The sequence below is a fragment of the Lepisosteus platostomus genome (assembly GCF_059453375.1).
Source record: "Lepisosteus platostomus isolate fLepPlt1 chromosome 5 unlocalized genomic scaffold, fLepPlt1.hap1 SUPER_5_unloc_3, whole genome shotgun sequence".
Taxonomy (NCBI): domain Eukaryota; kingdom Metazoa; phylum Chordata; class Actinopteri; order Semionotiformes; family Lepisosteidae; genus Lepisosteus; species Lepisosteus platostomus.
This window is the reverse complement of record NW_028291473.1, coordinates 491884-517619: the sequence shown is the minus strand read 5'-3', so window position 1 is coordinate 517619 and position 25736 is coordinate 491884. Positions and strand designations below refer to the sequence as shown.

Below are 25736 nucleotides of genomic sequence, written 5' to 3'. Positions count from 1 at the left end.
GTGAGGATCAAACTCAGGCCCTTCAGATGACGAGACTGACGCACTACCAATTACGCCAACAAGCCCAGCTGCAGTACACACACCGGAAAGTTTGCCTCACATGGATTTCAGTCGCCCGTTCCCTAATCTTTAGACGCCCTCTGCTGAATGTTGCATTTGCCTTTTGATCTCACCGATACATTTTTGGTCTGTTTCTGTTGCGAGTCCGTCTTTCAGATCTCACCTAGCACAAGTCTCTGTGGCTGAGGTGGCCTCTCTGCTTCAGCATCGTGCCCTCACTCAGCCATTAAAAATGTCACTCGGACTTCTGACATGCTGACATGAAATGTCAAGAGAGAGGGGCGGAGTGACGCTTAAGCCAGAGAGAAGATGAAAAGGGGGCGTGGCTGCGAAACGCTTGACAGCTGCACGATGCTCTCCATGTAAGGCGGGACCACAGGCTAAAGGACGCCTTTCGGCACATCAAGCTCTAAGCACACACCTGGAGGATGCGGGAATTGATCCTGCTATCTCCCACATGCAAAGCAAGCGCTGTACCATACAAGCCAACCCCCCTCGCTGGGACTTATGCCTCGGCGTCACCTAGTGCCGCTTGTTCCCCTCTTACCGGGCACAGTTCACTGCCCTTCGTCTGCAAGGCAGTCGTGTAATTGCAGCTTTCTTGACTTATTGATGAAGGTCTGACTGGACGAGCGAATGGCGCCTCTCCCCATCCTCAAGCTCGCTGACAGATTGAAATGGAAAGTGCTGCTGTGGCTCGTTGGTCTAGTGGTATGATTCTCGCTTAGGGTGCGAGAGGTCCCGGGTTCAACTCCCGGACGAGCCCTCGTGTGCTCTTTTCCTCCTCTTCCACAAGACTGGGAACTGATATCCACATCACTTCGCAGCGTCTGCTTATGGCAAACGATGGAATGTGACTAATGACTGAACGAGCCTGGTGAATTCTCATCACGTGGCACAATGAGAGCGTGCAGTCAGCTGTCCAAGGCGGCAACCTCATTGCTCGTTCAAAAGAACACGTACTGAAAACTCATCACCACTGTGTCGTAGATGAGCACCGCGATCGCTTGTTGTCATGCGTCCTTACTTGGGAAATGCAGAAGCAAAAACTGCCCTCTCTCAGCCACCGAAACGTGTGCGGCTCGCCTTGCGCTCTCTGCGCCTCACATATTTGTCGAGCTGTCTGCTCTTCTTTCTGTTGAAGTAATCAAGTTACGGGGCGTCCTGCAGCCTATGATGTTCTCACTGAGAGCTTTCAAGATTTGAAGGAAAACTACGAGCTTGATGGCTCAAGTCGAACGAATGTGATTGTTAAGCAATCGATGATCAAAAGCACGTCTTCTAACAATTCGTGAGAGTATTATCAGCACTGTTTTCACTCGGATATACTTTTCACTTGCTAAGCTGACAAATTGGACGAGAAAATGCCGGAGACGCACTCAGTGCAGACTGAGGTTGGGAAGGAGGTGTGGCCCTTCAACGCTTGACAACTGAAGGACATTCTCTCCGCAACGGAGGAGCACCTGTCAGAAGTCGCAGAAGCTAAACAAGAGCACCGGGCTTCCGGAGATCCAAACTCAGACCTGGAGGATGCGGGCATCGATCCCGCTACCTCTTGCATGCTAAGCGAGCGCTCTACCATTTGAGCTAATCCCCCTCGCTTCATGCGTCTCGGCATCATGTCTTACCGCCTCTGCCCCTCTTACCGGGCACCGCCCACTGCCCTTGGTCTGCAAGGCAGTCCTTTCAAGTGCGATGACGACGCTGAGACCTTCGTTGCCTATTGTACGAGCTGAACTTTTGTGCTCATCAAATCAACGCTCTTTCCATCAACTCATCTTGTCTTTTGACGCTTCGTGTTTTGCGCTCCTTTGACTATCGGCATATCGGGTGACTGCAAACACTGAAGTTCTTGCTTACGGAGTGTGGAACATTGTTTTCAAGTGATCGCTGTTCTGTCATGTTGACGCCGAGTGAATCTTTCTTTGGCAACATGGGCAGGCTGACAGCAGTGCGAGCGAAAGTAATGGCAAATTTCTTGACTTATTTCTGAATGTGAATGTTCTTTAGAAAAGGGATGCGGCGTTGCTTCTCGCCCGTGTAAAGGTCACGCATTCCAGACGTGGTTATGAGCGAACAGTTGCCGCAAGTGTTTGAAAAGAGCAAGAGAGGAAGCAGCCCTGCCCCGTGTGAGGATCAAACTCAGGCCCTTCAGATGACGAGACTGACGCACTACCAATTACGCCAACAAGCCCAGCTGCAGTACACACACCGGAAAGTTTGCCTCACATGGATTTCAGTCGCCCGTTCCCTAATCTTTAGACGCCCTCTGCTGAATGTTGCATTTGCCTTTTGATCTCACCGATACATTTTTGGTCTGTTTCTGTTGCGAGTCCGTCTTTCAGATCTCACCTAGCACAAGTCTCTGTGGCTGAGGTGGCCTCTCTGCTTCAGCATCGTGCCCTCACTCAGCCATTAAAAATGTCACTCGGACTTCTGACATGCTGACATGAAATGTCAAGAGAGAGGGGCGGAGTGACGCTTAAGCCAGAGAGAAGATGAAAAGGGGGCGTGGCTGCGAAACGCTTGACAGCTGCACGATGCTCTCCATGTAAGGCGGGACCACAGGCTAAAGGACGCCTTTCGGCACATCAAGCTCTAAGCACACACCTGGAGGATGCGGGAATTGATCCTGCTATCTCCCACATGCAAAGCAAGCGCTGTACCATACAAGCCAACCCCCCTCGCTGGGACTTATGCCTCGGCGTCACCTAGTGCCGCTTGTTCCCCTCTTACCGGGCACAGTTCACTGCCCTTCGTCTGCAAGGCAGTCGTGTAATTGCAGCTTTCTTGACTTATTGATGAAGGTCTGACTGGACGAGCGAATGGCGCCTCTCCCCATCCTCAAGCTCGCTGACAGATTGAAATGGAAAGTGCTGCTGTGGCTCGTTGGTCTAGTGGTATGATTCTCGCTTAGGGTGCGAGAGGTCCCGGGTTCAACTCCCGGACGAGCCCTCGTGTGCTCTTTTCCTCCTCTTCCACAAGACTGGGAACTGATATCCACATCACTTCGCAGCGTCTGCTTATGGCAAACGATGGAATGTGACTAATGACTGAACGAGCCTGGTGAATTCTCATCACGTGGCACAATGAGAGCGTGCAGTCAGCTGTCCAAGGCGGCAACCTCATTGCTCGTTCAAAAGAACACGTACTGAAAACTCATCACCACTGTGTCGTAGATGAGCACTGCGATCGCTTGTTGTCATGCGTCCTTACTTGGGAAATGCAGAAGCAAAAACTGCCCTCTCTCAGCCACCGAAACGTGTGCGGCTCGCCTTGCGCTCTCTGCGCCTCACATATTTGTCGAGCTGTCTGCTCTTCTTTCTGTTGAAGTAATCAAGTTACGGGGCGTCCTGCAGCCTATGATGTTCTCACTGAGAGCTTTCAAGATTTGAAGGAAAACTACGAGCTTGATGGCTCAAGTCGAACGAATGTGATTGTTAAGCAATCGATGATCAAAAGCACGTCTTCTAACAATTCGTGAGAGTATTATCAGCACTGTTTTCACTCGGATATACTTTTCACTTGCTAAGCTGACAAATTGGACGAGAAAATGCCGGAGACGCACTCAGTGCAGACTGAGGTTGGGAAGGAGGTGTGGCCCTTCAACGCTTGACAACTGAAGGACATTCTCTCCGCAACGGAGGAGCACCTGTCAGAAGTCGCAGAAGCTAAACAAGAGCACCGGGCTTCCGGAGATCCAAACTCAGACCTGGAGGATGCGGGCATCGATCCCGCTACCTCTTGCATGCTAAGCGAGCGCTCTACCATTTGAGCTAATCCCCCTCGCTTCATGCGTCTCGGCATCATGTCTTACCGCCTCTGCCCCTCTTACCGGGCACCGCCCAGTGCCCTTGGTCTGCAAGGCAGTCCTTTCAAGTGCGATGACGACGCTGAGACCTTCGTTGCCTATTGTACGAGCTGAACTTTTGTGCTCATCAATTCAACGCTCTTTCCATCAACTCATCTTGTCTTTTGACGCTTCGTGTTTTGCGCTCCTTTGACTATCGGCATATCGGGTGACTGCAAACACTGAAGTTCTTGCTTACGGAGTGTGGAACATTGTTTTCAAGTGATCGCTGTTCTGTCATGTTGACGCCGAGTGAATCTTTCTTTGGCAACATGGGCAGGCTGACAGCAGTGCGAGCGAAAGTAATGGCAAATTTCTTGACTTATTTCTGAATGTGAATGTTCTTTAGAAAAGGGATGCGGCGTTGCTTCTCGCCCGTGTAAAGGTCACGCATTCCAGACGTGGTTATGAGCGAACAGTTGCCGCAAGTGTTTGAAAAGAGCAAGAGAGGAAGCAGCCCTGCCCCGTGTGAGGATCAAACTCAGGCCCTTCAGATGACGAGACTGACGCACTACCAATTACGCCAACAAGCCCAGCTGCAGTACACACACCGGAAAGTTTGCCTCACATGGATTTCAGTCGCCCGTTCCCTAATCTTTAGACGCCCTCTGCTGAATGTTGCATTTGCCTTTTGATCTCACCGATACATTTTTGGTCTGTTTCTGTTGCGAGTCCGTCTTTCAGATCTCACCTAGCACAAGTCTCTGTGGCTGAAGTGGCCTCTCTGCTTCAGCATCGTGCCCTCACTCAGCCATTAAAAATGTCACTCGGACTTCTGACATGCTGACATGAAATGTCAAGAGAGAGGGGCGGAGTGACGCTTAAGCCAGAGAGAAGATGAAAAGGGGGCGTGGCTGCGAAACGCTGGACAGCTGCACGATGCTCTCCATGTAAGGCGAGACCACAGGCTAAAGGACACCTTTCGGCACATCAAGCTCTAAGCACACACCTGGAGGATGCGGGAATTGATCCTGCTATCTCCCACATGCAAAGCAAGCGCTGTACCATACAAGCCAACCCCCCTCGCTGGGACTTATGCCTCGGCGTCACCTAGTGCCGCTTGTTCCCCTCTTACCGGGCACAGTTCACTGCCCTTCGTCTGCAAGGCAGTCATGTAATTGCAGCTTTCTTGACTTATTGATGAAGGTCTGACTGGACGAGCGAATGGCGCCTCTCCCCATCCTCAAGCTCGCTGACAGATTGAAATGGAAAGTGCTGCTGTGGCTCGTTGGTCTAGTGGTATGATTCTCGCTTAGGGTGCGAGAGGTCCCGGGTTCAACTGATGAGCCCTCGTGTGCTCTTTTCCTCCTCTTCCACAAGACTGGGAACTGATATCCACATCACTTCGCAGCGTCTGCTTATGGCAAACGATGGAATGTGACTAATGACTGAACGAGCCTGGTGAATTCTCATCACGTGGCACAATGAGAGCGTGCAGTCAGCTGTCCAAGGCGGCAACCTCATTGCTCGTTCAAAAGAACACGTACTGAAAACTCATCACCACTGTGTCGTAGATGAGCACCGCGATCGCTTGTTGTCATGCGTCCTTACTTGGGAAATGCAGAAGCAAAAACTGCCCTCTCTCAGCCACCGAAACGTGTGCAGCTCGCCTTGCGCTCTCTGCGCCTCACATATTTGTCGAGCTGTCTGCTCTTCTTTCTGTTGAAGTAATCAAGTTACGGGGCGTCCTGCAGCCTATGATGTTCTCACTGAGAGCTTTCAAGATTTGAAGGAAAACTACGAGCTTGATGGCTCAAGTCGAACGAATGTGATTGTTAAGCAATCGATGATCAAAAGCACGTCTTCTAACAATTCGTGAGAGTATTATCAGCACTGTTTTCACTCGGATATACTTTTCACTTGCTAAGCTGACAAATTGGACGAGAAAATGCCGGAGACGCACTCAGTGCAGACTGAGGTTGGGAAGGAGGTGTGGCCCTTCAACGCTTGACAACTGAAGGACATTCTCTCCGCAACGGAGGAGCACCTGTCAGAAGTCGCAGAAGCTAAACAAGAGCACCGGGCTTCCGGAGATCCAAACTCAGACCTGGAGGATGCGGGCATCGATCCCGCTACCTCTTGCATGCTAAGCGAGCGCTCTACCATTTGAGCTAATCCCCCTCGCTTCATGCGTCTCGGCATCATGTCTTACCGCCTCTGCCCCTCTTACCGGGCACCGCCCACTGCCCTTGGTCTGCAAGGCAGTCCTTTCAAGTGCGATGACGACGCTGAGACCTTCGTTGCCTATTGTACGAGCTGAACTTTTGTGCTCATCAATTCAACGCTCTTTCCATCAACTCATCTTGTCTTTTGACGCTTCGTGTTTTGCGCTCCTTTGACTATCGGCATATCGGGTGACTGCAAACACTGAAGTTCTTGCTTACGGAGTGTGGAACATTGTTTTCAAGTGATCGCTGTTCTGTCATGTTGACGCCGAGTGAATCTTTCTTTGGCAACATGGGCAGGCTGACAGCAGTGCGAGCGAAAGTAATGGCAAATTTCTTGACTTATTTCTGAATGTGAATGTTCTTTAGAAAAGGGATGCGGCGTTGCTTCTCGCCCGTGTAAAGGTCACGCATTCCAGACGTGGTTATGAGCGAACAGTTGCCGCAAGTGTTTGAAAAGAGCAAGAGAGGAAGCAGCCCTGCCCCGTGTGAGGATCAAACTCAGGCCCTTCAGATGACGAGACTGACGCACTACCAATTACGCCAACAAGCCCAGCTGCAGTACACACACCGGAAAGTTTGCCTCACATGGATTTCAGTCGCCCGTTCCCTAATCTTTAGACGCCCTCTGCTGAATGTTGCATTTGCCTTTTGATCTCACCGATACATTTTTGGTCTGTTTCTGTTGCGAGTCCGTCTTTCAGATCTCACCTAGCACAAGTCTCTGTGGCTGAAGTGGCCTCTCTGCTTCAGCATCGTGCCCTCACTCAGCCATTAAAAATGTCACTCGGACTTCTGACATGCTGACATGAAATGTCAAGAGAGAGGGGCGGAGTGACGCTTAAGCCAGAGAGAAGATGAAAAGGGGGCGTGGCTGCGAAACGCTGGACAGCTGCACGATGCTCTCCATGTAAGGCGAGACCACAGGCTAAAGGACACCTTTCGGCACATCAAGCTCTAAGCACAGACCTGGAGGATGCGGGAATTGATCCTGCTATCTCCCACATGCAAAGCAAGCGCTGTACCATACAAGCCAACCCCCCTCGCTGGGACTTATGCCTCGGCGTCACCTAGTGCCGCTTGTTCCCCTCTTACCGGGCACAGTTCACTGCCCTTCGTCTGCAAGGCAGTCATGTAATTGCAGCTTTCTTGACTTATTGATGAAGGTCTGACTGGACGAGCGAATGGCGCCTCTCCCCATCCTCAAGCTCGCTGACAGATTGAAATGGAAAGTGCTGCTGTGGCTCGTTGGTCTAGTGGTATGATTCTCGCTTTGGATGCGAGAAGTCCCGGGTTCAACTCCCGGACGAGCCCTCGTGTGCTCTTTTCCTCCTCTTCCACAAGACTGGGAACTGATATCCACATCACTTCGCAGCGTCTGCTTATGGCAAACGATGGAATGTGACCAATGACTGAACGAGCCTGGTGAATTCTCATCACGTGGCACAATGAGAGCGTGCAGTCAGCTGTCCAAGGCGGCAACCTCATTGCTCGTTCAAAAGAACACGTACTGAAAACTCATCACCACTGTGTCGTAGATGAGCACCGCGATCGCTTGTTGTCATGCGTCCTTACTTGGGAAATGCAGAAGCAAAAACTGCCCTCTCTCAGCCACCGAAACGTGTGCAGCTCGCCTTGCGCTCTCTGCGCCTCACATATTTGTCGAGCTGTCTGCTCTTCTTTCTGTTGAAGTAATCAAGTTACGGGGCGTCCTGCAGCCTATGATGTTCTCACTGAGAGCTTTCAAGATTTGAAGGAAAACTACGAGCTTGATGGCTCAAGTCGAACGAATGTGATTGTTAAGCAATCGATGATCAAAAGCACGTCTTCTAACAATTCGTGAGAGTATTATCAGCACTGTTTTCACTCGGATATACTTTTCACTTGCTAAGCTGACAAATTGGACGAGAAAATGCCGGAGACGCACTCAGTGCAGACTGAGGTTGGGAAGGAGGTGTGGCCCTTCAACGCTTGACAACTGAAGGACATTCTCTCCGCAACGGAGGAGCACCTGTCAGAAGTCGCAGAAGCTAAACAAGAGCACCAGGCTTCCGGAGATCCAAACTCAGACCTGGAGGATGCGGGCATCGATCCCGCTACCTCTTGCATGCTAAGCGAGCGCTCTACCATTTGAGCTAATCCCCCTCGCTTCATGCGTCTCGGCATCATGTCTTACCGCCTCTGCCCCTCTTACCGGGCACCGCCCACTGCCCTTGGTCTGGAAGGCAGTCCTTTCAAGTGCGATGACGACGCTGAGACCTTCGTTGCCTATTGTACGAGCTGAACTTTTGTGCTCATCAATTCAACGCTCTTTCCATCAACTCATCTTGTCTTTTGACGCTTCGTGTTTTGCGCTCCTTTGACTATCGGCATATCGGGTGACTGCAAACACTGAAGTTCTTGCTTACGGAGTGTGGAACATTGTTTTCAAGTGATCGCTGTTCTGTCATGTTGACGCCGAGTGAATCTTTCTTTGGCAACATGGGCAGGCTGACAGCAGTGCGAGCGAAAGTAATGGCAAATTTCTTGACTTATTTCTGAATGTGAATGTTCTTTAGAAAAGGGATGCGGCGTTGCTTCTCGCCCGTGTAAAGGTCACGCATTCCAGACGTGGTTATGAGCGAACAGTTGCCGCAAGTGTTTGAAAAGAGCAAGAGAGGAAGCAGCCCTGCCCCGTGTGAGGATCAAACTCAGGCCCTTCAGATGACGAGACTGACGCACTACCAATTACGCCAACAAGCCCAGCTGCAGTACACACACCGGAAAGTTTGCCTCACATGGATTTCAGTCGCCCGTTCCCTAATCTTTAGACGCCCTCTGCTGAATGTTGCATTTGCCTTTTGATCTCACCGATACATTTTTGGTCTGTTTCTGTTGCGAGTCCGTCTTTCAGATCTCACCTAGCACAAGTCTCTGTGGCTGAGGTGGCCTCTCTGCTTCAGCATCGTGCCCTCACTCAGCCATTAAAAATGTCACTCGGACTTCTGACATGCTGACATGAAATGTCAAGAGAGAGGGGCGGAGTGACGCTTAAGCCAGAGAGAAGATGAAAAGGGGGCGTGGCTGCGAAACGCTTGACAGCTGCACGATGCTCTCCATGTAAGGCGGGACCACAGGCTAAAGGACGCCTTTCGGCACATCAAGCTCTAAGCACACACCTGGAGGATGCGGGAATTGATCCTGCTATCTCCCACATGCAAAGCAAGCGCTGTACCATACAAGCCAACCCCCCTCGCTGGGACTTATGCCTCGGCGTCACCTAGTGCCGCTTGTTCCCCTCTTACCGGGCACAGTTCACTGCCCTTCGTCTGCAAGGCAGTCGTGTAATTGCAGCTTTCTTGACTTATTGATGAAGGTCTGACTGGACGAGCGAATGGCGCCTCTCCCCATCCTCAAGCTCGCTGACAGATTGAAATGGAAAGTGCTGCTGTGGCTCGTTGGTCTAGTGGTATGATTCTCGCTTAGGGTGCGAGAGGTCCCGGGTTCAACTCCCGGACGAGCCCTCGTGTGCTCTTTTCCTCCTCTTCCACAAGACTGGGAACTGATATCCACATCACTTCGCAGCGTCTGCTTATGGCAAACGATGGAATGTGACTAATGACTGAACGAGCCTGGTGAATTCTCATCACGTGGCACAATGAGAGCGTGCAGTCAGCTGTCCAAGGCGGCAACCTCATTGCTCGTTCAAAAGAACACGTACTGAAAACTCATCACCACTGTGTCGTAGATGAGCACCGCGATCGCTTGTTGTCATGCGTCCTTACTTGGGAAATGCAGAAGCAAAAACTGCCCTCTCTCAGCCACCGAAACGTGTGCGGCTCGCCTTGCGCTCTCTGCGCCTCACATATTTGTCGAGCTGTCTGCTCTTCTTTCTGTTGAAGTAATCAAGTTACGGGGCGTCCTGCAGCCTATGATGTTCTCACTGAGAGCTTTCAAGATTTGAAGGAAAACTACGAGCTTGATGGCTCAAGTCGAACGAATGTGATTGTTAAGCAATCGATGATCAAAAGCACGTCTTCTAACAATTCGTGAGAGTATTATCAGCACTGTTTTCACTCGGATATACTTTTCACTTGCTAAGCTGACAAATTGGACGAGAAAATGCCGGAGACGCACTCAGTGCAGACTGAGGTTGGGAAGGAGGTGTGGCCCTTCAACGCTTGACAACTGAAGGACATTCTCTCCGCAACGGAGGAGCACCTGTCAGAAGTCGCAGAAGCTAAACAAGAGCACCGGGCTTCCGGAGATCCAAACTCAGACCTGGAGGATGCGGGCATCGATCCCGCTACCTCTTGCATGCTAACCGAGCGCTCTACCATTTGAGCTAATCCCCCTCGCTTCATGCGTCTCGGCATCATGTCTTACCGCCTCTGCCCCTCTTACCGGGCACCGCCCACTGCCCTTGGTCTGCAAGGCAGTCCTTTCAAGTGCGATGACGACGCTGAGACCTTCGTTGCCTATTGTACGAGCTGAACTTTTGTGCTCATCAATTCAACGCTCTTTCCATCAACTCATCTTGTCTTTTGACGCTTCGTGTTTTGCGCTCCTTTGACTATCGGCATATCGGGTGACTGCAAACACTGAAGTTCTTGCTTACGGAGTGTGGAACATTGTTTTCAAGTGATCGCTGTTCTGTCATGTTGACGCCGAGTGAATCTTTCTTTGGCAACATGGGCAGGCTGACAGCAGTGCGAGCGAAAGTAATGGCAAATTTCTTGACTTATTTCTGAATGTGAATGTTCTTTAGAAAAGGGATGCGGCGTTGCTTCTCGCCCGTGTAAAGGTCACGCATTCCAGACGTGGTTATGAGCGAACAGTTGCCGCAAGTGTTTGAAAAGAGCAAGAGAGGAAGCAGCCCTGCCCCGTGTGAGGATCAAACTCAGGCCCTTCAGATGACGAGACTGACGCACTACCAATTACGCCAACAAGCCCAGCTGCAGTACACACACCGGAAAGTTTGCCTCACATGGATTTCAGTCGCCCGTTCCCTAATCTTTAGACGCCCTCTGCTGAATGTTGCATTTGCCTTTTGATCTCACCGATACATTTTTGGTCTGTTTCTGTTGCGAGTCCGTCTTTCAGATCTCACCTAGCACAAGTCTCTGTGGCTGAGGTGGCCTCTCTGCTTCAGCATCGTGCCCTCACTCAGCCATTAAAAATGTCACTCGGACTTCTGACATGCTGACATGAAATGTCAAGAGAGAGGGGCGGAGTGACGCTTAAGCCAGAGAGAAGATGAAAAGGGGGCGTGGCTGCGAAACGCTTGACAGCTGCACGATGCTCTCCATGTAAGGCGGGACCACAGGCTAAAGGACGCCTTTCGGCACATCAAGCTCTAAGCACACACCTGGAGGATGCGGGAATTGATCCTGCTATCTCCCACATGCAAAGCAAGCGCTGTACCATACAAGCCAACCCCCCTCGCTGGGACTTATGCCTCGGGGTCACCTAGTGCCGCTTGTTCCCCTCTTACCGGGCACAGTTCACTGCCCTTCGTCTGCAAGGCAGTCGTGTAATTGCAGCTTTCTTGACTTATTGATGAAGGTCTGACTGGACGAGCGAATGGCGCCTCTCCCCATCCTCAAGCTCGCTGACAGATTGAAATGGAAAGTGCTGCTGTGGCTCGTTGGTCTAGTGGTATGATTCTCGCTTAGGGTGCGAGAGGTCCCGGGTTCAACTCCCGGACGAGCCCTCGTGTGCTCTTTTCCTCCTCTTCCACAAGACTGGGAACTGATATCCACATCACTTCGCAGCGTCTGCTTATGGCAAACGATGGAATGTGACTAATGACTGAACGAGCCTGGTGAATTCTCATCACGTGGCACAATGAGAGCGTGCAGTCAGCTGTCCAAGGCGGCAACCTCATTGCTCGTTCAAAAGAACACGTACTGAAAACTCATCACCACTGTGTCGTAGATGAGCACCGCGATCGCTTGTTGTCATGCGTCCTTACTTGGGAAATGCAGAAGCAAAAACTGCCCTCTCTCAGCCACCGAAACGTGTGCGGCTCGCCTTGCGCTCTCTGCGCCTCACATATTTGTCGAGCTGTCTGCTCTTCTTTCTGTTGAAGTAATCAAGTTACGGGGCGTCCTGCAGCCTATGATGTTCTCACTGAGAGCTTTCAAGATTTGAAGGAAAACTACGAGCTTGATGGCTCAAGTCGAACGAATGTGATTGTTAAGCAATCGATGATCAAAAGCACGTCTTCTAACAATTCGTGAGAGTATTATCAGCACTGTTTTCACTCGGATATACTTTTCACTTGCTAAGCTGACAAATTGGACGAGAAAATGCCGGAGACGCACTCAGTGCAGACTGAGGTTGGGAAGGAGGTGTGGCCCTTCAACGCTTGACAACTGAAGGACATTCTCTCCGCAACGGAGGAGCACCTGTCAGAAGTCGCAGAAGCTAAACAAGAGCACCGGGCTTCCGGAGATCCAAACTCAGACCTGGAGGATGCGGGCATCGATCCCGCTACCTCTTGCATGCTAAGCGAGCGCTCTACCATTTGAGCTAATCCCCCTCGCTTCATGCGTCTCGGCATCATGTCTTACCGCCTCTGCCCCTCTTACCGGGCACCGCCCACTGCCCTTGGTCTGCAAGGCAGTCCTTTCAAGTGCGATGACGACGCTGAGACCTTCGTTGCCTATTGTACGAGCTGAACTTTTGTGCTCATCAATTCAACGCTCTTTCCATCAACTCATCTTGTCTTTTGACGCTTCGTGTTTTGCGCTCCTTTGACTATCGGCATATCGGGTGACTGCAAACACTGAAGTTCTTGCTTACGGAGTGTGGAACATTGTTTTCAAGTGATCGCTGTTCTGTCATGTTGACGCCGAGTGAATCTTTCTTTGGCAACATGGGCAGGCTGACAGCAGTGCGAGCGAAAGTAATGGCAAATTTCTTGACTTATTTCTGAATGTGAATGTTCTTTAGAAAAGGGATGCGGCGTTGCTTCTCGCCCGTGTAAAGGTCACGCATTCCAGACGTGGTTATGAGCGAACAGTTGCCGCAAGTGTTTGAAAAGAGCAAGAGAGGAAGCAGCCCTGCCCCGTGTGAGGATCAAACTCAGGCCCTTCAGATGACGAGACTGACGCACTACCAATTACGCCAACAAGCCCAGCTGCAGTACACACACCGGAAAGTTTGCCTCACATGGATTTCAGTCGCCCGTTCCCTAATCTTTAGACGCCCTCTGCTGAATGTTGCATTTGCCTTTTGATCTCACCGATACATTTTTGGTCTGTTTCTGTTGCGAGTCCGTCTTTCAGATCTCACCTAGCACAAGTCTCTGTGGCTGAGGTGGCCTCTCTGCTTCAGCATCGTGCCCTCACTCAGCCATTAAAAATGTCACTCGGACTTCTGACATGCTGACATGAAATGTCAAGAGAGAGGGGCGGAGTGACGCTTAAGCCAGAGAGAAGATGAAAAGGGGGCGTGGCTGCGAAACGCTTGACAGCTGCACGATGCTCTCCATGTAAGGCGGGACCACAGGCTAAAGGACGCCTTTCGGCACATCAAGCTCTAAGCACACACCTGGAGGATGCGGGAATTGATCCTGCTATCTCCCACATGCAAAGCAAGCGCTGTACCATACAAGCCAACCCCCCTCGCTGGGACTTATGCCTCGGCGTCACCTAGTGCCGCTTGTTCCCCTCTTACCGGGCACAGTTCACTGCCCTTCGTCTGCAAGGCAGTCGTGTAATTGCAGCTTTCTTGACTTATTGATGAAGGTCTGACTGGACGAGCGAATGGCGCCTCTCCCCATCCTCAAGCTCGCTGACAGATTGAAATGGAAAGTGCTGCTGTGGCTCGTTGGTCTAGTGGTATGATTCTCGCTTAGGGTGCGAGAGGTCCCGGGTTCAACTCCCGGACGAGCCCTCGTGTGCTCTTTTCCTCCTCTTCCACAAGACTGGGAACTGATATCCACATCACTTCGCAGCGTCTGCTTATGGCAAACGATGGAATGTGACTAATGACTGAACGAGCCTGGTGAATTCTCATCACGTGGCACAATGAGAGCGTGCAGTCAGCTGTCCAAGGCGGCAACCTCATTGCTCGTTCAAAAGAACACGTACTGAAAACTCATCACCACTGTGTCGTAGATGAGCACCGCGATCGCTTGTTGTCATGCGTCCTTACTTGGGAAATGCAGAAGCAAAAACTGCCCTCTCTCAGCCACCGAAACGTGTGCGGCTCGCCTTGCGCTCTCTGCGCCTCACATATTTGTCGAGCTGTCTGCTCTTCTTTCTGTTGAAGTAATCAAGTTACGGGGCGTCCTGCAGCCTATGATGTTCTCACTGAGAGCTTTCAAGATTTGAAGGAAAACTACGAGCTTGATGGCTCAAGTCGAACGAATGTGATTGTTAAGCAATCGATGATCAAAAGCACGTCTTCTAACAATTCGTGAGAGTATTATCAGCACCGTTTTCACTCGGATATACTTTTCACTTGCTAAGCTGACAAATTGGACGAGAAAATGCCGGAGACGCACTCAGTGCAGACTGAGGTTGGGAAGGAGGTGTGGCCCTTCAACGCTTGACAACTGAAGGACATTCTCTCCGCAACGGAGGAGCACCTGTCAGAAGTCGCAGAAGCTAAACAAGAGCACCGGGCTTCCGGAGATCCAAACTCAGACCTGGAGGATGCGGGCATCGATCCCGCTACCTCTTGCATGCTAAGCGAGCGCTCTACCATTTGAGCTAATCCCCCTCGCTTCATGCGTCTCGGCATCATGTCTTACCGCCTCTGCCCCTCTTACCGGGCACCGCCCACTGCCCTTGGTCTGCAAGGCAGTCCTTTCAAGTGCGATGACGACGCTGAGACCTTCGTTGCCTATTGTACGAGCTGAACTTTTGTGCTCATCAATTCAACGCTCTTTCCATCAACTCATCTTGTCTTTTGACGCTTCGTGTTTTGCGCTCCTTTGACTATCGGCATATCGGGTGACTGCAAACACTGAAGTTCTTGCTTACGGAGTGTGGAACATTGTTTTCAAGTGATCGCTGTTCTGTCATGTTGACGCCGAGTGAATCTTTCTTTGGCAACATGGGCAGGCTGACAGCAGTGCGAGCGAAAGTAATGGCAAATTTCTTGACTTATTTCTGAATGTGAATGTTCTTTAGAAAAGGGATGCGGCGTTGCTTCTCGCCCGTGTAAAGGTCACGCATTCCAGACGTGGTTATGAGCGAACAGTTGCCGCAAGTGTTTGAAAAGAGCAAGAGAGGAAGCAGCCCTGCCCCGTGTGAGGATCAAACTCAGGCCCTTCAGATGACGAGACTGACGCACTACCAATTACGCCAACAAGCCCAGCTGCAGTACACACACCGGAAAGTTTGCCTCACATGGATTTCAGTCGCCCGTTCCCTAATCTTTAGACGCCCTCTGCTGAATGTTGCATTTGCCTTTTGATCTCACCGATACATTTTTGGTCTGTTTCTGTTGCGAGTCCGTCTTTCAGATCTCACCTAGCACAAGTCTCTGTGGCTGAGGTGGCCTCTCTGCTTCAGCATCGTGCCCTCACTCAGCCATTAAAAATGTCACTCGGACTTCTGACATGCTGACATGAAATGTCAAGAGAGAGGGGCGGAGTGACGCTTAAGCCAGAGAGAAGATGAAAAGGGGGCGTGGCTGCGAAACGCTTGACAGCTGCACGATGCTCTCCATGTAAGGCGGGACCACAGGCTAAAGGACGCCTTTCGGCACATCAAGCTCTAAGCACACACCTGGAGGATGCGGGAATTGATCCTGCTATCTCCCACATGCAAAGCAAGCGCTGTACCATACAAGCCAACCCCCCTCGCTGGGACTTATGCCTCGGCGTCACCTAGTGCCGCTTGTTCCCCTCTTACCAGGCACAGTTCACTGCCCTTCGTCTGCAAGGCAGTCGTGTAATTGCAGCTTTCTTGACTTATTGATGAAGGTCTGACTGGACGAGCGAATGGCGCCTCTCCCCATCCTCAAGCTCGCTGACAGATTGAAATGGAAAGTGCTGCTGTGGCTCGTTGGTCTAGTGGTATGATTCTCGCTTAGGGTGCGAGAGGTCCCGGGTTCAACTCCCGGACGAGCCCTCGTGTGCTCTTTTCCTCCTCTTCCACAAGACTGGGAACTGATATCCACATCACTTCGCAGCGTCTGCTTATGGCAAACGATGGAATGTGACTAATGACTGAACGAGCCTGGTGAATTCTCATCACGTGGCACAATGAGAGCGTGCAGTCAGCTGTCCAAGGCGGCAACCTCATTGCTCGTTCAAAAGAACACGTACTGAAAACTCATCACCACTGTGTCGTAGATGAGCACCGCGATCGCTTGTTGTCATGCGTCCTTACTTGGGAAATGCAGAAGCAAAAACTGCCCTCTCTCAGCCACCGAAACGTGTGCGGCTCGCCTTGCGCTCTCTGCGCCTCACATATTTGTCGAGCTGTCTGCTCTTCTTTCTGTTGAAGTAATCAAGTTACGGGGCGTCCTGCAGCCTATGATGTTCTCACTGAGAGCTTTCAAGATTTGAAGGAAAACTACGAGCTTGATGGCTCAAGTCGAACGAATGTGATTGTTAAGCAATCGATGATCAAAAGCACGTCTTCTAACAATTCGTGAGAGTATTATCAGCACTGTTTTCACTCGGATATACTTTTCACTTGCTAAGCTGACAAATTGGACGAGAAAATGCCGGAGACGCACTCAGTGCAGACTGAGGTTGGGAAGGAGGTGTGGCCCTTCAACGCTTGACAACTGAAGGACATTCTCTCCGCAACGGAGGAGCACCTGTCAGAAGTCGCAGAAGCTAAACAAGAGCACCGGGCTTCCGGAGATCCAAACTCAGACCTGGAGGATGCGGGCATCGATCCCGCTACCTCTTGCATGCTAAGCGAGCGCTCTACCATTTGAGCTAATCCCCCTCGCTTCATGCGTCTCGGCATCATGTCTTACCGCCTCTGCCCCTCTTACCGGGCACCGCCCACTGCCCTTGGTCTGCAAGGCAGTCCTTTCAAGTGCGATGACGACGCTGAGACCTTCGTTGCCTATTGTACGAGCTGAACTTTTGTGCTCATCAATTCAACGCTCTTTCCATCAACTCATCTTGTCTTTTGACGCTTCGTGTTTTGCGCTCCTTTGACTATCGGCATATCGGGTGACTGCAAACACTGAAGTTCTTGCTTACGGAGTGTGGAACATTGTTTTCAAGTGATCGCTGTTCTGTCATGTTGACGCCGAGTGAATCTTTCTTTGGCAACATGGGCAGGCTGACAGCAGTGCGAGCGAAAGTAATGGCAAATTTCTTGACTTATTTCTGAATGTGAATGTTCTTTAGAAAAGGGATGCGGCGTTGCTTCTCGCCCGTGTAAAGGTCACGCATTCCAGACGTGGTTATGAGCGAACAGTTGCCGCAAGTGTTTGAAAAGAGCAAGAGAGGAAGCAGCCCTGCCCCGTGTGAGGATCAAACTCAGGCCCTTCAGATGACGAGACTGACGCACTACCAATTACGCCAACAAGCCCAGCTGCAGTACACACACCGGAAAGTTTGCCTCACATGGATTTCAGTCGCCCGTTCCCTAATCTTTAGACGCCCTCTGCTGAATGTTGCATTTGCCTTTTGATCTCACCGATACATTTTTGGTCTGTTTCTGTTGCGAGTCCGTCTTTCAGATCTCACCTAGCACAAGTCTCTGTGGCTGAGGTGGCCTCTCTGCTTCAGCATCGTGCCCTCACTCAGCCATTAAAAATGTCACTCGGACTTCTGACATGCTGACATGAAATGTCAAGAGAGAGGGGCGGAGTGACGCTTAAGCCAGAGAGAAGATGAAAAGGGGGCGTGGCTGCGAAACGCTTGACAGCTGCACGATGCTCTCCATGTAAGGCGGGACCACAGGCTAAAGGACGCCTTTCGGCACATCAAGCTCTAAGCACACACCTGGAGGATGCGGGAATTGATCCTGCTATCTCCCACATGCAAAGCAAGCGCTGTACCATACAAGCCAACCCCCCTCGCTGGGACTTATGCCTCGGCGTCACCTAGTGCCGCTTGTTCCCCTCTTACCGGGCACAGTTCACTGCCCTTCGTCTGCAAGGCAGTCGTGTAATTGCAGCTTTCTTGACTTATTGATGAAGGTCTGACTGGACGAGCGAATGGCGCCTCTCCCCATCCTCAAGCTCGCTGACAGATTGAAATGGAAAGTGCTGCTGTGGCTCGTTGGTCTAGTGGTATGATTCTCGCTTAGGGTGCGAGAGGTCCCGGGTTCAACTCCCGGACGAGCCCTCGTGTGCTCTTTTCCTCCTCTTCCACAAGACTGGGAACTGATATCCACATCACTTCGCAGCGTCTGCTTATGGCAAACGATGGAATGTGACTAATGACTGAACGAGCCTGGTGAATTCTCATCACGTGGCACAATGAGAGCGTGCAGTCAGCTGTCCAAGGCGGCAACCTCATTGCTCGTTCAAAAGAACACGTACTGAAAACTCATCACCACTGTGTCGTAGATGAGCACCGCGATCGCTTGTTGTCATGCGTCCTTACTTGGGAAATGCAGAAGCAAAAACTGCCCTCTCTCAGCCACCGAAACGTGTGCGGCTCGCCTTGCGCTCTCTGCGCCTCACATATTTGTCGAGCTGTCTGCTCTTCTTTCTGTTGAAGTAATCAAGTTACGGGGCGTCCTGCAGCCTATGATGTTCTCACTGAGAGCTTTCAAGATTTGAAGGAAAACTACGAGCTTGATGGCTCAAGTCGAACGAATGTGATTGTTAAGCAATCGATGATCAAAAGCACGTCTTCTAACAATTCGTGAGAGTATTATCAGCACTGTTTTCACTCGGATATACTTTTCACTTGCTAAGCTGACAAATTGGACGAGAAAATGCCGGAGACGCACTCAGTGCAGACTGAGGTTGGGAAGGAGGTGTGGCCCTTCAACGCTTGACAACTGAAGGACATTCTCTCCGCAACGGAGGAGCACCTGTCAGAAGTCGCAGAAGCTAAACAAGAGCACCGGGCTTCCGGAGATCCAAACTCAGACCTGGAGGATGCGGGCATCGATCCCGCTACCTCTTGCATGCTAAGCGAGCGCTCTACCATTTGAGCTAATCCCCCTCGCTTCATGCGTCTCGGCATCATGTCTTACCGCCTCTGCCCCTCTTACCGGGCACCGCCCACTGCCCTTGGTCTGCAAGGCAGTCCTTTCAAGTGCGATGACGACGCTGAGACCTTCGTTGCCTATTGTACGAGCTGAACTTTTGTGCTCATCAATTCAACGCTCTTTCCATCAACTCATCTTGTCTTTTGACGCTTCGTGTTTTGCGCTCCTTTGACTATCGGCATATCGGGTGACTGCAAACACTGAAGTTCTTGCTTACGGAGTGTGGAACATTGTTTTCAAGTGATCGCTGTTCTGTCATGTTGACGCCGAGTGAATCTTTCTTTGGCAACATGGGCAGGCTGACAGCAGTGCGAGCGAAAGTAATGGCAAATTTCTTGACTTATTTCTGAATGTGAATGTTCTTTAGAAAAGGGATGCGGCGTTGCTTCTCGCCCGTGTAAAGGTCACGCATTCCAGACGTGGTTATGAGCGAACAGTTGCCGCAAGTGTTTGAAAAGAGCAAGAGAGGAAGCAGCCCTGCCCCGTGTGAGGATCAAACTCAGGCCCTTCAGATGACGAGACTGACGCACTACCAATTACGCCAACAAGCCCAGCTGCAGTACACACACCGGAAAGTTTGCCTCACATGGATTTCAGTCGCCCGTTCCCTAATCTTTAGACGCCCTCTGCTGAATGTTGCATTTGCCTTTTGATCTCACCGATACATTTTTGGTCTGTTTCTGTTGCGAGTCCGTCTTTCAGATCTCACCTAGCACAAGTCTCTGTGGCTGAGGTGGCCTCTCTGCTTCAGCATCGTGCCCTCACTCAGCCATTAAAAATGTCACTCGGACTTCTGACATGCTGACATGAAATGTCAAGAGAGAGGGGCGGAGTGACGCTTAAGCCAGAGAGAAGATGAAAAGGGGGCGTGGCTGCGAAACGCTTGACAGCTGCACGATGCTCTCCATGTAAGGCGGGACCACAGGCTAAAGGACGCCTTTCGGCACATCAAGCTCTAAGCACACACCTGGAGGATGCGGGAATTGATCCTGCTATCTCCCACATGCAAAGCAAGCGCTGTACCATACAAGCCAACCCCCCTCGCTGGGACTTATGCCTCGGCGTCACCTAGTGCCGCTTGTTCCCCTCTTACCGGGCACAGTTCACTGCCCTTCGTCTGCAAGGCAGTCGTGTAATTGCAGCTTTCTTGACTTATTGATGAAGGTCTGACTGGACGAGCGAATGGCGCCTCTCCCCATCCTCAAGCTCGCTGACAGATTGAAATGGAAAGTGCTGCTGTGGCTCGTTGGTCTAGTGGTATGATTCTCGCTTAGGGTGCGAGAGGTCCCGGGTTCAACTCCCGGACGAGCCCTCGTGTGCTCTTTTCCTCCTCTTCCACAAGACTGGGAACTGATATCCACATCACTTCGCAGCGTCTGCTTATGGCAAACGATGGAATGTGACTAATGACTGAACGAGCCTGGTGAATTCTCATCACGTGGCACAATGAGAGCGTGCAGTCAGCTGTCCAAGGCGGCAACCTCATTGCTCGTTCAAAAGAACACGTACTGAAAACTCATCACCACTGTGTCGTAGATGAGCACCGCGATCGCTTGTTGTCATGCGTCCTTACTTGGGAAATGCAGAAGCAAAAACTGCCCTCTCTCAGCCACCGAAACGTGTGCGGCTCGCCTTGCGCTCTCTGCGCCTCACATATTTGTCGAGCTGTCTGCTCTTCTTTCTGTTGAAGTAATCAAGTTACGGGGCGTCCTGCAGCCTATGATGTTCTCACTGAGAGCTTTCAAGATTTGAAGGAAAACTACGAGCTTGATGGCTCAAGTCGAACGAATGTGATTGTTAAGCAATCGATGATCAAAAGCACGTCTTCTAACAATTCGTGAGAGTATTATCAGCACTGTTTTCACTCGGATATACTTTTCACTTGCTAAGCTGACAAATTGGACGAGAAAATGCCGGAGACGCACTCAGTGCAGACTGAGGTTGGGAAGGAGGTGTGGCCCTTCAACGCTTGACAACTGAAGGACATTCTCTCCGCAACGGAGGAGTACCTGTCAGAAGTCGCAGAAGCTAAACAAGAGCACCGGGCTTCCGGAGATCCAAACTCAGACCTGGAGGATGCGGGCATCGATCCCGCTACCTCTTGCATGCTAAGCGAGCGCTCTACCATTTGAGCTAATCCCCCTCGCTTCATGCGTCTCGGCATCATGTCTTACCGCCTCTGCCCCTCTTACCGGGCACCGCCCACTGCCCTTGGTCTGCAAGGCAGTCCTTTCAAGTGCGATGACGACGCTGAGACCTTCGTTGCCTATTGTACGAGCTGAACTTTTGTGCTCATCAATTCAACGCTCTTTCCATCAACTCATCTTGTCTTTTGACGCTTCGTGTTTTGCGCTCCTTTGACTATCGGCATATCGGGTGACTGCAAACACTGAAGTTCTTGCTTACGGAGTGTGGAACATTGTTTTCAAGTGATCGCTGTTCTGTCATGTTGACGCCGAGTGAATCTTTCTTTGGCAACATGGGCAGGCTGACAGCAGTGCGAGCGAAAGTAATGGCAAATTTCTTGACTTATTTCTGAATGTGAATGTTCTTTAGAAAAGGGATGCGGCGTTGCTTCTCGCCCGTGTAAAGGTCACGCATTCCAGACGTGGTTATGAGCGAACAGTTGCCGCAAGTGTTTGAAAAGAGCAAGAGAGGAAGCAGCCCTGCCCCGTGTGAGGATCAAACTCAGGCCCTTCAGATGACGAGACTGACGCACTACCAATTACGCCAACAAGCCCAGCTGCAGTACACACACCGGAAAGTTTGCCTCACATGGATTTCAGTCACCCGTTCCCTAATCTTTAGACGCCCTCTGCTGAATGTTGCATTTGCCTTTTGATCTCACCGATACATTTTTGGTCTGTTTCTGTTGCGAGTCCGTCTTTCAGATCTCACCTAGCACAAGTCTCTGTGGCTGAAGTGGCCTCTCTGCTTCAGCATCGTGCCCTCACTCAGCCATTAAAAATGTCACTCGGACTTCTGACATGCTGACATGAAATGTCAAGAGAGAGGGGCGGAGTGACGCTTAAGCCAGAGAGAAGATGAAAAGGGGGCGTGGCTGCGAAACGCTGGACAGCTGCACGATGCTCTCCATGTAAGGCGAGACCACAGGCTAAAGGACACCTTTCGGCACATCAAGCTCTAAGCACACACCTGGAGGATGCGGGAATTGATCCTGCTATCTCCCACATGCAAAGCAAGCGCTGTACCATACAAGCCAACCCCCCTCGCTGGGACTTATGCCTCGGCGTCACCTAGTGCCGCTTGTTCCCCTCTTACCGGGCACAGTTCACTGCCCTTCGTCTGCAAGGCAGTCGTGTAATTGCAGCTTTCTTGACTTATTGATGAAGGTCTGACTGGACGAGCGAATGGCGCCTCTCCCCATCCTCAAGCTCGCTGACAGATTGAAATGGAAAGTGCTGCTGTGGCTCGTTGGTCTAGTGGTATGATTCTCGCTTAGGGTGCGAGAGGTCCCGGGTTCAACTCCCGGACGAGCCCTCGTGTGCTCTTTTCCTCCTCTTCCACAAGACTGGGAACTGATATCCACATCACTTCGCAGCGTCTGCTTATGGCAAACGATGGAATGTGACTAATGACTGAACGAGCCTGGTGAATTCTCATCACGTGGCACAATGAGAGCGTGCAGTCAGCTGTCCAAGGCGGCAACCTCATTGCTCGTTCAAAAGAACACGTACTGAAAACTCATCACCACTGTGTCGTAGATGAGCACCGCGATCGCTTGTTGTCATGCGTCCTTACTTGGGAAATGCAGAAGCAAAAACTGCCCTCTCTCAGCCACCGAAACGTGTGCGGCTCGCCTTGCGCTCTCTGCGCCTCACATATTTGTCGAGCTGTCTGCTCTTCTTTCTGTTGAAGTAATCAAGTTACGGGGCGTCCTGCAGCCTATGATGTTCTCACTGAGAGCTTTCAAGATTTGAAGGAAAACTACGAGCTTGATGGCTCAAGTCGAACGAATGTGATTGTTAAGCAATCGATGATCAAAAGCACGTCTTCTAACAATTCGTGAGAGTATTATCAGCACTGTTTTCACTCGGATATACTTTTCACTTGCTAAGCTGACAAATTGGACGAGAAAATGCCGGAGACGCACTCAGTGCAGACTGAGGTTGGGAAGGAGGTGTGGCCCTTCAACGCTTGACAACTGAAGGACATTCTCTCCGCAACGGAGGAGCACCTGTCAGAAGTCGCAGAAGCTAAACAAGAGCACCGGGCTTCCGGAGATCCAAACTCAGACCTGGAGGATGCGGGCATCGATCCCGCTACCTCTTGCATGCTAAGCGAGCGCTCTACCATTTGAGCGAATCCCCCTCGCTTCATGCGTCTCGGCATCATGTCTTACCGCCTCTGCCCCTCTTACCGGGCACCGCCCACTGCCCTTGGTCTGCAAGGCAGTCCTTTCAAGTGCGATGACGACGCTGAGACCTTCGTTGCCTATTGTACGAGCTGAACTTTTGTGCTCATCAATTCAACGCTCTTTCCATCAACTCATCTTGTCTTTTGACGCTTCGTGTTTTGCGCTCCTTTGACTATCGGCATATCGGGTGACTGCAAACACTGAAGTTCTTGCTTACGGAGTGTGGAACATTGTTTTCAAGTGATCGCTGTTCTGTCATGTTGACGCCGAGTGAATCTTTCTTTGGCAACATGGGCAGGCTGACAGCAGTGCGAGCGAAAGTAATGGCAAATTTCTTGACTTATTTCTGAATGTGAATGTTCTTTAGAAAAGGGATGCGGCGTTGCTTCTCGCCCGTGTAAAGGTCACGCATTCCAGACGTGGTTATGAGCGAACAGTTGCCGCAAGTGTTTGAAAAGAGCAAGAGAGGAAGCAGCCCTGCCCCGTGTGAGGATCAAACTCAGGCCCTTCAGATGACGAGACTGACGCACTACCAATTACGCCAACAAGCCCAGCTGCAGTACACACACCGGAAAGTTTGCCTCACATGGATTTCAGTCGCCCGTTCCCTAATCTTTAGACGCCCTCTGCTGAATGTTGCATTTGCCTTTTGATCTCACCGATACATTTTTGGTCTGTTTCTGTTGCGAGTCCGTCTTTCAGATCTCACCTAGCACAAGTCTCTGTGGCTGAAGTGGCCTCTCTGCTTCAGCATCGTGCCCTCACTCAGCCATTAAAAATGTCACTCGGACTTCTGACATGCTGAAATGAAATGTCAAGAGAGAGGGGCGGAGTGACGCTTAAGCCAGAGAGAAGATGAAAAGGGGGCGTGGCTGCGAAACGCTGGACAGCTGCACGATGCTCTCCATGTAAGGCGAGACCACAGGCTAAAGGACACCTTTCGGCACATCAAGCTCTAAGCACACACCTGGAGGATGCGGGAATTGATCCTGCTATCTCCCACATGCAAAGCAAGCGCTGTACCATACAAGCCAACCCCCCTCGCTGGGACTTATGCCTCGGCGTCACCTAGTGCCGCTTGTTCCCCTCTTACCGGGCACAGTTCACTGCCCTTCGTCTGCAAGGCAGTCATGTAATTGCAGCTTTCTTGACTTATTGATGAAGGTCTGACTGGACGAGCGAATGGCGCCTCTCCCCATCCTCAAGCTCGCTGACAGATTGAAATGGAAAGTGCTGCTGTGGCTCGTTGGTCTAGTGGTATGATTCTCGCTTTGGATGCGAGAGGTCCCGGGTTCAACTCCCGGACGAGCCCTCGTGTGCTCTTTTCCTCCTCTTCCACAAGACTGGGAACTGATATCCACATCACTTCGCAGCGTCTGCTTATGGCAAACGATGGAATGTGACTAATGACTGAACGAGCCTGGTGAATTCTCATCACGTGGCACAATGAGAGCGTGCAGTCAGCTGTCCAAGGCGGCAACCTCATTGCTCGTTCAAAAGAACACGTACTGAAAACTCATCACCACTGTGTCGTAGATGAGCACCGCGATCGCTTGTTGTCATGCGTCCTTACTTGGGAAATGCAGAAGCAAAAACTGCCCTCTCTCAGCCACCGAAACGTGTGCAGCTCGCCTTGCGCTCTCTGCGCCTCACATATTTGTCGAGCTGTCTGCTCTTCTTTCTGTTGAAGTAATCAAGTTACGGGGCGTCCTGCAGCCTATGATGTTCTCACTGAGAGCTTTCAAGATTTGAAGGAAAACTACGAGCTTGATGGCTCAAGTCGAACGAATGTGATTGTTAAGCAATCGATGATCAAAAGCACGTCTTCTAACAATTCGTGAGAGTATTATCAGCACTGTTTTCACTCGGATATACTTTTCACTTGCTAAGCTGACAAATTGGACGAGAAAATGCCGGAGACGCACTCAGTGCAGACTGAGGTTGGGAAGGAGGTGTGGCCCTTCAACGCTTGACAACTGAAGGACATTCTCTCCGCAACGGAGGAGCACCTGTCAGAAGTCGCAGAAGCTAAACAAGAGCACCGGGCTTCCGGAGATCCAAACTCAGACCTGGAGGATGCGGGCATCGATCCCGCTACCTCTTGCATGCTAAGCGAGCGCTCTACCATTTGAGCTAATCCCCCTCGC

At 51.1% G+C, this 25736-nt stretch overlaps 11 non-coding genes across 11 annotated transcripts; all 11 read left to right on the top strand.

Moving 5' to 3' along the window:
- Nucleotides 1-754: 754 nt before the first annotated feature.
- Nucleotides 755-826, top strand: trnap-agg (transfer RNA proline (anticodon AGG)). The gene has a single exon. It is a non-coding gene; the product is annotated as a tRNA-Pro (tRNA).
- Nucleotides 827-2943: 2117 nt separating this feature from the next.
- Nucleotides 2944-3015, top strand: trnap-agg (transfer RNA proline (anticodon AGG)). The gene has a single exon. It is a non-coding gene; the product is annotated as a tRNA-Pro (tRNA).
- A 4302-nt stretch (nucleotides 3016-7317) lies between these two features.
- Nucleotides 7318-7389, top strand: trnap-ugg (transfer RNA proline (anticodon UGG)). Its single transcript has one exon. It is a non-coding gene; the product is annotated as a tRNA-Pro (tRNA).
- Nucleotides 7390-9506: 2117 nt separating this feature from the next.
- Nucleotides 9507-9578, top strand: trnap-agg (transfer RNA proline (anticodon AGG)). The gene has a single exon. It is a non-coding gene; the product is annotated as a tRNA-Pro (tRNA).
- A 2117-nt stretch (nucleotides 9579-11695) lies between these two features.
- On the top strand, nucleotides 11696-11767 carry trnap-agg (transfer RNA proline (anticodon AGG)). Its single transcript has one exon. It is a non-coding gene; the product is annotated as a tRNA-Pro (tRNA).
- Nucleotides 11768-13884: 2117 nt separating this feature from the next.
- trnap-agg (transfer RNA proline (anticodon AGG)) lies at nucleotides 13885-13956 on the top strand. Its single transcript has one exon. It is a non-coding gene; the product is annotated as a tRNA-Pro (tRNA).
- Nucleotides 13957-16073: 2117 nt separating this feature from the next.
- Nucleotides 16074-16145, top strand: trnap-agg (transfer RNA proline (anticodon AGG)). The gene has a single exon. It is a non-coding gene; the product is annotated as a tRNA-Pro (tRNA).
- A 2117-nt stretch (nucleotides 16146-18262) lies between these two features.
- Nucleotides 18263-18334, top strand: trnap-agg (transfer RNA proline (anticodon AGG)). Its single transcript has one exon. It is a non-coding gene; the product is annotated as a tRNA-Pro (tRNA).
- Nucleotides 18335-20451: 2117 nt separating this feature from the next.
- trnap-agg (transfer RNA proline (anticodon AGG)) lies at nucleotides 20452-20523 on the top strand. The gene has a single exon. It is a non-coding gene; the product is annotated as a tRNA-Pro (tRNA).
- Nucleotides 20524-22640: 2117 nt separating this feature from the next.
- On the top strand, nucleotides 22641-22712 carry trnap-agg (transfer RNA proline (anticodon AGG)). The gene has a single exon. It is a non-coding gene; the product is annotated as a tRNA-Pro (tRNA).
- Nucleotides 22713-24829: 2117 nt separating this feature from the next.
- trnap-ugg (transfer RNA proline (anticodon UGG)) lies at nucleotides 24830-24901 on the top strand. The gene has a single exon. It is a non-coding gene; the product is annotated as a tRNA-Pro (tRNA).
- The last annotated feature ends 835 nt before the right edge of the window (nucleotides 24902-25736 follow it).